The sequence below is a fragment of the Bufo gargarizans genome, chromosome 6 (genome assembly GCF_014858855.1).
Source record: "Bufo gargarizans isolate SCDJY-AF-19 chromosome 6, ASM1485885v1, whole genome shotgun sequence".
In the NCBI taxonomy this organism is placed as follows: Eukaryota; Metazoa; Chordata; class Amphibia; order Anura; family Bufonidae; genus Bufo; species Bufo gargarizans.
In genome coordinates, this window is record NC_058085.1 from 213,023,070 (window position 1) to 213,036,335 (window position 13,266).

Consider the following 13,266-nt stretch of genomic DNA (forward strand, 5'->3'; position numbering starts at 1 on the left):
AGGTGTGTGGCCATTTCAGGCATTCCTACACGGCCATGGCGCACTTTGCAGACATTTAGCGGCGAAACAAACTTGCCAGTGAGGCGCTTGATTTGCGACAGCCCGACACGTTGGAATTCAACACTCCTAATGTTCGACCGCCTACTCCAACAAGAAAAAGCAGTCAACGAGTATTTGTATGACCAGGGTGCTAGGACAGCCTCCACGGAGCTAGGATTTTTTTTTGCCACGTTACTGGACACTCATGCGCAATGCCTGTAGGCTCATGCGTCCTTTTGAGGAGGTGACAAACCTAGTCAGTCGCACCAAAGGCACCATCAGCGACATCATCCCATTTGTTTTCTTCCTGGAGCGTGCCCTGCGAAGAATGCTGGATCAGGCCGTAGATGAGCGTGAAGAGGAAGAGATAGAGTTGTGGTCACCATCATCACCACCAGAAACAGACTTATCAGCATCGCTTGCTGGACCTGCGGCAACGCTGGAAGAGGAGTCTGAGGAAGAGGAGTCAGAGGAGGAATGTGGCTTTGAGGAGGAGGAATACCAACCACAGCAGGCATCCCAGGGTGCTCGTTGTCACCTATCTGGTACCCATGGTGTTGTACATGGCTGGGGGGAAGAACAGACCTTCTGTGAGATCAGTGAGGATGAAGAACGGGACTTGAGGCGCTCGGCATCCAACCTTGTGCAAATGGGGTCTTTTATGCTGTCATGCCTGTTGATGGACCCTCGTATAAAAAGGCTGAAGGAGAACGACCTGTACTGAGTGGCCATGCTACTATTCCCCCGGTATAAGCAGAAAGTGCCTGAAATGTTACCAAATTACCGGCAGTCGGAAAGGATGCAGCAGTTTCAATATAAATTAAAAAGTATGCTTTACACAGCGTATAACGGTAATGTCACTGCACAACGGGAATCTAACAGGGGAAGAGGTGAAAGTAATCCTCCTTCTACCACGACGACAAGGACCGGACGCTTTACAGACGTGTTGTTGATGAAGGACATGCAGAGCTTTTTAAGTCCTACGCATCGCCACAGCCCTTCGGGGTCCACCCTCACCCAAAGTTCACACCTAAACGTTTTACAGCCCGTTCAAACACGCTGTAAAACGCACGTGAAAACCAATGCTTCCCTATGGCCCTGGTTCACACTTGAGCGTTTTACAGTGCGTTTGAACGCCGCATAAACAAGTTCTTGAGCTTTTTTTTGGGCGTTTGTTGCGCGTTTTGGCCCATATACTCATTGGACAACACTGCAGTCAATCACACAAACGCGCGTTTACTATTGCAAAAAACGCGCATAAAAACGTGCGACAAATACGCGCGTAAAACGCACGTCTCAGAAACGCCCAGGTGTGAACCCAGGGTCAGAGAACGACTCGACCAACAGGTAGCAGCGATGAACCTCTTGACTACTGGGTGTGCAGACTTGACCTTTGGCCTGAGCTATCCCAATTTGCGATAGAACTTCTGGCCTGCCCCGCTTCAAGTATCCTGTCAAAAAGGACCTTCAGTGCAGCAGGAGGTATTGTCACTGAGAAGAGAAGTTGCCTAGGTCAAAAAAGTCTAGATTACCTCACATTTATTAAGATTAATGAGGGGTGGATCCAGAAGGGACTGACAGTGGGCGATACATTCGACTAAAAAAGGCCTGACGAGATGAGCTGCCTTGGGCTAAAAATGATTCACACGCTGCTGTATTTTATCTCTGAATGCCGGATGACTTGCGTGACTTATCCGCCACCAACTAGGGTTCACGTTTTAGGGCTCTTTCTGCCTGGGCTGCAACAATACAAAAATTTTCAGGCATGTGTACATGCCTAATTTTTCTGGCCTCTGGTGCTGCACTGTACAAAAAAGGCACATACATGTGTCAATTTCCCTTCGTGATCGTTACCTTGTTGTGGTGAAGGGGCTTGCATATCACAATGAAGCGACCACCTCTATGAGTGTGTTGGCAATGGCAATGTTGGCACACCCCAGATAAGGTCGTTGCTTCATTGTGAACAGACCAAAAGCGATCGGCTGGATAATTTTGCATAGAAAAAAACATTCATTTTCTTTGTGATCATCTAAGGTGATCATTAACTCCTTAGTGACCACCCATACGTGTTTTTACAGCGGTCACTAAGGGGCCTTGGGCTGGAGAGCTGCCTTTTTACGGCGGCACTTCAGCCCAAGTTGGCAATAAAATCAATCGCTGTAGCTCCGTGCCCGCAGCTACGGGAGGTAGCTGAGGGCTCGGGGAAGTGATCAGAGACAAGCGGTCTATGATCACGTGATCGCCGTGATACACTTTATCACGGTGATCACAGAAAATGCTGGCAGCGGAGCTCGCTGCACTAAACTTTCTCCCTCCTCTCATGTAAGAGAGGAGGGAGAAAGTCTCCGGTGCTAGGATCGGGTGCCCCAGCGCTTCGGGTCCTAGGCTGGGTTCCGATCCTCACCCCCCCTTACCTTTAAGGAAGGCAGCGGCCAGACGTATGCGCAGACTGAAAGCCAGCCGCCGCTGCTCACTGTAAGGTTTCTCTCCTCAGGAGAGGAGAGAGAAGTTCAAATTATGCCCCGATCAGGTCCCCCAGCACCCCGATGGGGGCAATATGGCCCTCAGATATATTTCAATTAAGTTATTAGGGCGCCCCCCCATCTATTAAAAAATAATAATAATGTTGCAGACATGCGCACTGGTTACTGCGCTGAAGGTCTGCCTTCAACACAGTAACCATCAGGGACCAATAATAATGGTCCCTGATCATGTGGTCTCCTTGATAAACCTATCATGGAGATCACATCCATTATATTTACAAAACAGAGCCAGGACAGGGGTGAAGGAGAAAATTAACATAATCCCTTGGGTGATGTATTCTTTTGTATATGTCATTGTAATTGTGTTGTGATTGTTGTGTTAACTGTCTGTACTAACCATTTGTTGCATACGCTGAGTGATTGAAACTCCACGTCTTGGTAAGCAGACACACCTTTGGTGTGGTGTTTTGGACTTTACTGTGAGCACTGTGGATGAGTAAATTCTGTGGCTGTGTTCCCTCAGCTTGCATTAAGGTAAGAGGACACTTGCTGTGTAGTGAGTGGGGTCAGTAGACTTTACCCTGAGCAAGGCAAGTGAGGTGACGTAACCTAACTATTGTACTAACTGGTGCCATATTTCTAGGATTGGTACCTAGCAGAGCATTGTACATCGTTCTGCTGAGTGTTTGTGACCTTGAGTTACTCCTCCATTAGGGACATCAATTACTAATATCTTTTGCGATTTGAGATTCTGATAAGGCCATGACATCTCCATTAACAGTCATGTGTCAGGAATACCCTGATGATAAAACTGAGTTAGAGAAGTGGTTTGGGAAGTGGAACAAAAGGAAGTTATTGCTTACTGTCTCCTGGCCAGAGGCAGGAAGCTTTTCTAAGGTCCATTTGAATCATTTGCATACATATATTGAAGCCACCACATCAGGGAAAGACCAGCAACTACAAATACAGTTGCTGAACAAATGGAAAAGACATAGGGAGCAACAAGAGGCTTCATGTATACCATCTACAGATGGTGAAGTACAAAAGCATACTGTAGCCCCATCTGTACTCCCCCTTCTGCCCCACCCCATAATATAAAACCCCTAACTATAGTGAACTTCTAGACTTCTAGTGCAAGCTAAACAGATCTCTACTGACAGTGACTTGGCAGCGGGACACATGGGAGATATCCCACTACCTGCTGAGGGATATAAGAATCCTCCAGTCACTGTGAAGGATTTTAAGATTAGAGTCAAGGTTAAAATGGGAAGTAAAGACATAGCAAAGGAAGGTAGCTCTTTAGAAGGAGAAGGGGGATTTGTTAGGTTTGGGGGAGTTAGGGGATAACATATGGGTTAATGTTTCTGGTTTAGTTTCTCTTAAAGAACCCCTGACAACAGTAAAGCAATTGACTAGACTACTTAAACACAGTCTGTGTGAGGGGAGAAAGCCAGATAAATCGGGTCTCCCTGAATCAAAGCCCTCCTGTTATACCCCCCCCCCCCCCTCATTTTTCTCCCATTGACCTTTCTGATCCCTTTGCAGGGGCAGGGGGATGGTTCTGTGCTAGAGTCTGAATATAAACAAAAAGATCAGCCCAGCAAGGAGGGGGAGAAGGAAGGAGGGGGAGAGAAACATGTGTTAATTTTTGGAGCAGCTGCAAGAACTTTGACTCCTCAACAGATACTTGCAGAAAAAGAGGGAGAATATTTTTGTAATCCCTTTTGCGATGATCTAGCTGGATGGACTGAGCAACTAGGAAGTCAATTACCACATATGTGGCCAAGGGAAGGATCCTTTGAGCCAGTACAAATTCAGGCAGCTAAGGAGTGTGTATATGGTCAGTGGGGAGAACCAGGATGGGATTATGACTATATGAAGGAATGTATAAATATATGGGAAAAACATCAAAATAAGTCAGTGTCAGGCTCTTATCCAGTGCTGAGAGCAGGGAGATGGGGAATGAAGTATAAGCCCTGGCAGAATACTGATAAAGTAAATCTGAGGCATAGTTTACCTTCCCTATAAGCAGGGGCCAGTAAATGGATCTATGAATTTGAACAGAAAACCTCGGGTCAGACTTTGGCATTTGGGGATATTAAAGCATTATTGGCTGATATTATAGGTGACAAAACAAATCTGATTTTTAAATCCGCTTTTGGCCATGATTGAATAACAATAAAGGAGGATGCTTATGATGGGGCTTTATTTAATCCTTATCGATCTATTATTTGGAAAGCATTGAGGGACATGTATCAAGATAGAAGGGATTTTGGAAAGATTACAGCTAGTTCTATGGGGAAAGAGGAAGATCCTATTGAATATATTGATAAAATGCAGAAAAAATTGAGAGAGGAGGTGGGACAAGAGTGGGATGAAACTGGTAGTGGACATGTTATTTTATCAGTCAATAATTAAAGGTTTCCCTGTAGAATTGCAGCGGAAGTTGAATCAGGTAGTTGCACTGGAAAGTAAACCATGGCCAGAAATCCAGACTCACATAGTGCATTATTGGAGGCAGATAGAGGAAGTAGATAAAGACAGGCAGAGAAATAAGCAGAAACAGATGACACAGCTGCCTGTCGTGGAAGCGGCAGTGGTAACCTCCACACAAACTAATAATAATATAACTTATAGCAATCCCAGTGTAAACAGATCTCAACCTGTTGGACCAAGATATTGGGGTAATCAGAGAGGTCAGGCTCCCCCTAGAGGATGGAATAGAGGTCTCAGGGGAAGGGGGATACCGGGCCCAACTGGAATACAGTGTTGGAACTGTGGTGGTATGGGTCACATATTTAGAAATTGTAAGACTTTTTTTCTCAGGTACCTCCCCAACAGAATTATGGGATAAATTTTGTAGGAAATTATCAGCAGGAATTTTAGGGGTGCCCCAAGAGGATATCTGAGTTTCCAGTAGTGACCTCTACTAGTTCGCCCAGACAGGAACCTATGGTTACGCTGCTAGTGGAAGGTCAACCAGTGAGATTTCTTATAGACACAGGAGCAACTTTTACCTGTATTGATAGGGATGCTCCTGTAGTCTCATTATCAGCTAAAAAAAATGGAAACTCAGGTCTTTTCTGGGGAAATACGGACTACACCTTTTACACAACCTGTTCAGATTACCCTAGGTTCCACTACAGTGACCCAGCCAGTATTGTTTGCTCCACATACCCCAATTAACATTTTGGGGAGAGATTTGTTAACTAAATTAAACATAACAATATCATATACAGAAAAGGGTCTCGTGTGTAAAGCTAGACCTAGATCAGGGCTATATTTGACAATGACTCTGGACACAGAACCCCGTTTGCGCCCTATCTGTTTTGCAACTGTTGGGCAAGTATTGGATATATGGCTTACAGACAATAGGCATTGGGAATTACGAGCAGAGGATCAGAAGCCTGTGCAAGAGATTTTGTTCAGGCCTCTGAATCAGGAAATGATATGTGATCCCTATCAGTCCATTAAGGTAACAGAAATGTATGTATTGAAGGATCATACAAAGATTATAGCTAAAGGGCAAGATGAGAATATATGGAGAGCGGTTATATTAAAACAACATGCCATGCCTTTGCTTAGTGAACTGGCTGAGATTACTTCAGGTCCTTGGTCTCCCATGGACTATACTAGTCAGATACATCAAGATCTTGAAGGAAATATTAGAGTATCATTTAATCTTCCTTTGGCTACATTTTGTGAGAAACACAATGTAAAACTGGAAGGTTTTACAATGGTACAAGTGCCCATACATGAAGAGATTCTACAACTGGTTCCAGATAACCTGTGGACAGTTGATAGTGAGGATGTTTGTCTTTTGAAATCCATAGGCCCAGTGCGAGTCAACCTGAAACCAGGAGATACTCTTCTTCGAATTAAATAATACCTCTTGTCCAAGGAAGCTGAGGAGGGTATAGCTTCAGTGATAGACAACTTGGAGAGGCGGGGGGTTCTTTATCAAACTAGCAGTCCTTGTAACACCCCTATACTTCCTGTGAAGAAAGGTACGTCCGGAAAATGGCGTATGATCCACGACCTACGGCCAATTAATCAGATAGTGGATGATGAGTTTCCAGTGGTCCCAAATCCGGCCACTATTTTGTCTAACATACCACCTTCAGCTAAATGTTTTTCTGTAATAGATCTCACTGCAGCATTCTTTAGTATCCCTTTGCATCTAGATTCCCAATATCTGTTTGCATTTACTTTTCTGGGAAAGCAGTAGACTTATACCAAACTTCCCATGGGATATTGTGAGTACCCATGAGTTTTTAATAGGATTGTACAAATGGATCTTGCAAATCTACCTCTAAAGGGTACATTGATTCAATATGTGGATGATTTGCTTCTATGTGATGATTCCTTGGAAGATTCTTAGGCAGATACGCTTTTGCTGCTGACTAGTCTGGCCAAAAAAGGACATAAAGTTAATAGAGAAAAAATCCAGATATGCCAGACAGAGGTACTTTATTTGGGGCAGAAAATTTCACATGGGGAAAGGGCTTTAACATCAGAAAGGGTCCAGGCTGTGTTACAAACACCCTTACCCCAAACTGTGAAAAGTTTTCAAAAATATTTAGGCCTTACAAATTACTGCAGACCATGGGTTCCTGATTATGCTTCCATGGCTAATCCCTTGTCCAAGATGCTAAAACAGGATCCCTCTGAAAATGCACCCATTACATGGACTGAGGAGTTAGAGAAAAATTTTGCAGAGTTAAAACAGGCTATACTTACTTCTCCCAGCTTAGCATTTCCTGATTATTCCAAGAAGTTTTTATTTTATTTTCGTATGTTAAGGATGGGTATATGTCCGCAGTTCTGACTCAGAAAACATTTTTAGGCCACAAGCCCTTAGCATACTATAGTGCTGCATTGGATCCTGTGCTGCAGGGACATTTTCCTTGTGAACAATCTTTAGCAGGTGCAGCTTTTGCAGTTGAGAAAAGTCTCCAGATTACATTGGGATCCCCTACCACATTATTTGTTGACCATGCGGTCTATGCCATGTTGGAAAAATCTAAATCCCTCCTTACTCCCCAGCGACGGTCGGGATATGAGGTTCTGCTGTCATCACCTTCCTTGAATATTGTACAATGCCATACTGTAAATCTAGCAGCATTTCTTGCATATCCTGTACAACTGGGAGATACAGTTCATGAGTGTCCTCAACCGCTCCCACAAGTTGCACTTGAAGATCCTATTCCTGATAGTACTCATGTGTACATTAATGGGTCCTCGTATTAGGATCCTAAAACTGGTGTACGGTTTACGGGCTGTGCTGTTGTGGCTCTCCAACATGAAGAGCCAGTGGTAGTGGGACAATGGGCCTTGCCATCTACCTACTCTGCCCAGGCGGCCAAATTGATTGCTGCATTGATAGTCCTACATATGTATTCAAATCAGGACCTAACATTGTACACTGACTCCGCTTATGTTGCAACTTCGCTACTTACTGGGATACCCAAATGGGAACTCTGTGGTTTTATTAAATCTGATGGTTCCCCTGTTCTGCATGTCCCTTTAATTAAACAATTGGTTCAGGCCGTCCGCTTACCCAATATCTTGGCAGTGGTTAAGTGCGCTGCACATACAGGGGGGAGAGATATTGTATCTAGAAGCAATATGTTGGCTGGTGCGGCCGCCAAGGAGGCAGAGTATATGGTAACACCATATCCCTTGGTACTTCAAATGTCGATGAGAACAGATTCTTTAAATATAGATACAGATTTATCGATCCAGATGTTAATAGAGGCCCAAGAAGTAGTATCTGTTGCAGAAAAGGAAAAATGGAGGAAAAGGGGAGGACAGGTAGACAAATTAACTGGAGTATGGTGAGTTATGAGTGGGAAAGCAATTTTACCAGAGAACAGTTTACAACTAGAGTTGAGCGAACACCTGGATGTTCGGGTTCGAGAAGTTCGGCCGAACATCCCGGAAATGTTCGGGTTCGGGATCCGAACCCGATCCGAACTTCGTCCCGAACCCGAACCCCATTGAAGTCAATGGGGACCCGAACTTTTCGGCACTAAAAAGGCTGTAAAACAGCCCAGGAAAGAGCTAGAGGGCTGCAAAAGGCAGCAACATGTAGGTAAATCCCCTGCAAACAAATGTGGATAGGGAAATGAATTAAATTAAAAATTAAATAAATAAAAATTAACCAAAATCAATTGGAGAGAGGTTCCATAGCAGAGAATCTGGCTTCCCGTCACCCACCACTGGAACAGTCCATTCTCAGATATTTAGGCCCCGGCACCCAGGCAGAGGAGAGAGGTCCCGTAACAGAGAATCTGTCTTCATGTCAGCAGAGAATTAGTCTGCATGTCATAGCAGAGAATGAGGCTTCACGTCAGCCACCACTGCAACAGTCCATTGGCATATATTTAGGCCCAGCACCCAGGCAGAGGAGGGAGGTCCCGTAACAGAGAATCTGTCTTCATGTCAGCAGAGAATTAGTCTGCATGTCATAGCAGAGAATGAGGCTTCACGTCAGCCACCACTGCAACAGTCCATTGGCATATATTTAGGCCCAGCACACACACAGGCAGAGGAGAGAGGTCCCGTAACAGAGAATCTGGCTTCATGTCAGCAGAGAATCAGTCTGCATGTCATAGCAGAGAATGAGGCTTCACGTCAGCCACCACTGCAACAGTCCATTGGCATATATTTAGGCCCAGCACACACACAGGCAGAGGAGAGAGGTCCCGTAACAGAGGATCTGGCTTCATGTCAGCAGAGAATCAGTCTGCATGTCATAGCAGAGAATCAGGCTTCACGTCAGCCACCACTGCAACAGTCCATTGTCATAAATTTAGGCCCAGCACCCAGGCAGAGGAGAGAGGTCCCGTAACAGACAATCTGGCTTCATGTCAGCAGAGAATTAGTCTGCATGTCATAGCAGAGAATGAGGCTTCACGTCAGCCACCACTGCAACAGTCCATTGGCATATATTTAGGCCTAGCACACAGGCAGAGGAGAGAGGTCCCGTAACAGACAATCTGGCTTCATGTCAGCAGAGAATCAGTCTGCATGTCATAGCAGAGAATGAGGCTTCACGTCACCCACCACTGCAACAGTCCATTGGCATATATTTAGGCCTAGCACACAGGCAGAGCAGAGAGGTCCCGTAACAGACAATCTGGCTTCATGACAGCAGAGAATCAGTCTGCATGTCATAGCAGAGAATGAGGCTTCACGTCACCCACCACTGCAACAGTCCATTGGCATATATTTAGGCCTAGCACACAGGCAGAGCAGAGAGGTCCCGTAACAGACAATCTGGCTTCATGACAGCAGAGAATCAGTCTGCATGTCATAGCAGAGAATGAGGCTTCACGTCACCCACCACTGCAACAGTCCATTGGCATATATTTAGGCCTAGCACACAGGCAGAGCAGAGAGGTCCCGTAACAGACGATCTGGCTTCATGTCAGCAGAGAATCAGTCTGCATGTCATAGCAGAGAATGAGGCTTCACGTCAGCCACCACTGCAACAGTCCATTGGCATATATTTAGGCCCAGCACCCAGGCAGAGGAGGGAGGTCCCGTAACAGAGAATCTGTCTTCATGTCAGCAGAGAATTAGTCTGCATGTCATAGCAGAGAATGAGGCTTCACGTCAGCCACCACTGCAACAGTCCATTGGCATATATTTAGGCCCAGCACACACACAGGCAGAGGAGAGAGGTCCCGTAACAGAGAATCTGTCTTCATGTCAGCAGAGAATTAGTCTGCATGTCATAGCAGAGAATCAGGCTTCACGTCACCCACCACTGCAACAGTCCATTGGCATATATTTAGGCCCAGCACCCAGGCAGAGGAGGGAGGTCCCGTAACAGAGAATCTGTCTTCATGTCAGCAGAGAATTAGTCTGCATGTCATAGCAGAGAATGAGGCTTCACGTCAGCCACCACTGCAACAGTCCATTGGCATATATTTAGGCCCAGCACACACACAGGCAGAGGAGAGAGGTCCCGTAACAGAGAATCTGTCTTCATGTCAGCAGAGAATTAGTCTGCATGTCATAGCAGAGAATGAGGCTTCACGTCAGCCACCACTGCAACAGTCCATTGGCATATATTTAGGCCCAGCACACACACAGGCAGAGGAGAGAGGTCCCGTAACAGACAATCTGGCTTCATGTCAGCAGAGAATTAGTCTGCATGTCATAGCAGAGAATGAGGCTTCACGTCACCCACCACTGCAACAGTCCATTGGCATATATTTAGGCCCAGCACCCAGGCAGAGGAGGGAGGTCCCGTAACAGAGAATCTGTCTTCATGTCAGCAGAGAATTAGTCTGCATGTCATAGCAGAGAATGAGGCTTCACGTCACCCACCACTGCAACAGTCCATTGGCATATATTTAGGCCTAGCACACAGGCAGAGCAGAGAGGTCCCGTAACAGACAATCTGGCTTCATGACAGCAGAGAATCAGTCTGCATGTCATAGCAGAGAATGAGGCTTCACGTCACCCACCACTGCAACAGTCCATTGGCATATATTTAGGCCTAGCACACAGGCAGAGCAGAGAGGTCCCGTAACAGACGATCTGGCTTCATGTCAGCAGAGAATCAGTCTGCATGTCATAGCAGAGAATGAGGCTTCACGTCAGCCACCACTGCAACAGTCCATTGGCATATATTTAGGCCCAGCACCCAGGCAGAGGAGGGAGGTCCCGTAACAGAGAATCTGTCTTCATGTCAGCAGAGAATTAGTCTGCATGTCATAGCAGAGAATGAGGCTTCACGTCAGCCACCACTGCAACAGTCCATTGGCATATATTTAGGCCCAGCACACACACAGGCAGAGGAGAGAGGTCCCGTAACAGAGAATCTGTCTTCATGTCAGCAGAGAATTAGTCTGCATGTCATAGCAGAGAATCAGGCTTCACGTCACCCACCACTGCAACAGTCCATTGGCATATATTTAGGCCCAGCACCCAGGCAGAGGAGGGAGGTCCCGTAACAGAGAATCTGTCTTCATGTCAGCAGAGAATTAGTCTGCATGTCATAGCAGAGAATGAGGCTTCACGTCAGCCACCACTGCAACAGTCCATTGGCATATATTTAGGCCCAGCACACACACAGGCAGAGGAGAGAGGTCCCGTAACAGAGAATCTGTCTTCATGTCAGCAGAGAATTAGTCTGCATGTCATAGCAGAGAATGAGGCTTCACGTCAGCCACCACTGCAACAGTCCATTGGCATATATTTAGGCCCAGCACACACACAGGCAGAGGAGAGAGGTCCCGTAACAGACAATCTGGCTTCATGTCAGCAGAGAATTAGTCTGCATGTCATAGCAGAGAATGAGGCTTCACGTCACCCACCACTGCAACAGTCCATTGGCATATATTTAGGCCCAGCACCCAGGCAGAGGAGGGAGGTCCCGTAACAGAGAATCTGTCTTCATGTCAGCAGAGAATTAGTCTGCATGTCATAGCAGAGAATGAGGCTTCACGTCAGCCACCACTGCAACAGTCCATTGGCATATATTTAGGCCCAGCACACACACAGGCAGAGGAGAGAGGTCCCGTAACAGAGGATCTGGCTTCATGTCAGCAGAGAATCAGTCTGCATGTCATAGCAGAGAATCAGGCTTCACGTCAGCCACCACTGCAACAGTCCATTGGCATATATTTAGGCCTAGCACACAGGCAGAGGAGAGAGGTCCCGTAACAGACAATCTGGCTTCATGTCAGCAGAGAATCAGTCTGCATGTCATAGCAGAGAATGAGGCTTCACGTCAGCCACCACTGCAACAGTCCATTGTCATAAATTTAGGCCCAGCACCCAGGCAGAGGAGAGAGGTCCCGTAACAGACAATCTGGCTTCATGTCAGCAGAGAATTAGTCTGCATGTCATAGCAGAGAATCAGGCTTCATGTCAGCCACCACTGCAACAGTCCATTGGCATATATTTAGGCCTAGCACACAGGCAGAGGAGAGGTTCATTCAACTTTGGGTAGCATCGCAATATAATGGTAAAATGAAAATAAAAATAGGATTGAATGAGGAAGTGCCCTGGAGTCCAATAATATATGGTTATGGGGAGGTAGTTAATGTCTAATCTGGACAAGGGACGGACAGGTCCTGTGGGATCCATGCCTGGTTCATTTTTATGAACGTCAGCTTGTCCACATTGGCTGTAGACAGGCGGCTGCGTTTGTCTGTAATGACGCCCCCTGCCGTGCTGAATACACGTTCAGACAAAACGCTGGCTGCCGGGCAGGCCAGCACCTCCAAGGCATAAAAGGCTAGCTCTGGCCACGTGGACAATTTAGAGACCCAGAAGTTGAATGGGGCCGAACCATCAGTCAGTACGTGGAGGGGTGTGCACACGTACTGTTCCACCATGTTAGTGAAATGTTGCCTCCTGCTAACACGTTGCGTATCAGGTGGTGGTGCAGTTAGCTGTGGCGTGTTGACAAAAGTTTTCCACATCTCTGCCATGCTAACCCTGCCCTCAGAGGAGCTGGCCGTGACACAGCTGCCTTGGCGACCTCTTGCTCCTCCTCTGCCTTGGCCTTGGGCTTCCACTTGTTCCCCTGTGACATTTGGGAATGCTCTCAGTAGCGCGTCTACCAACGTGCGCTTGTACTCGCGCATCTTCCTATCACGCTCCAGTGCAGGAAGTAAGGTGGGCACATTGTCTTTGTAGCGTGGATCCAGCAGGGTGGCAACCCAGTAGTCCGCACAGGTTAAAATGTGGGCAACTCTGCTGTCGTTGCGCAGGCACTGCA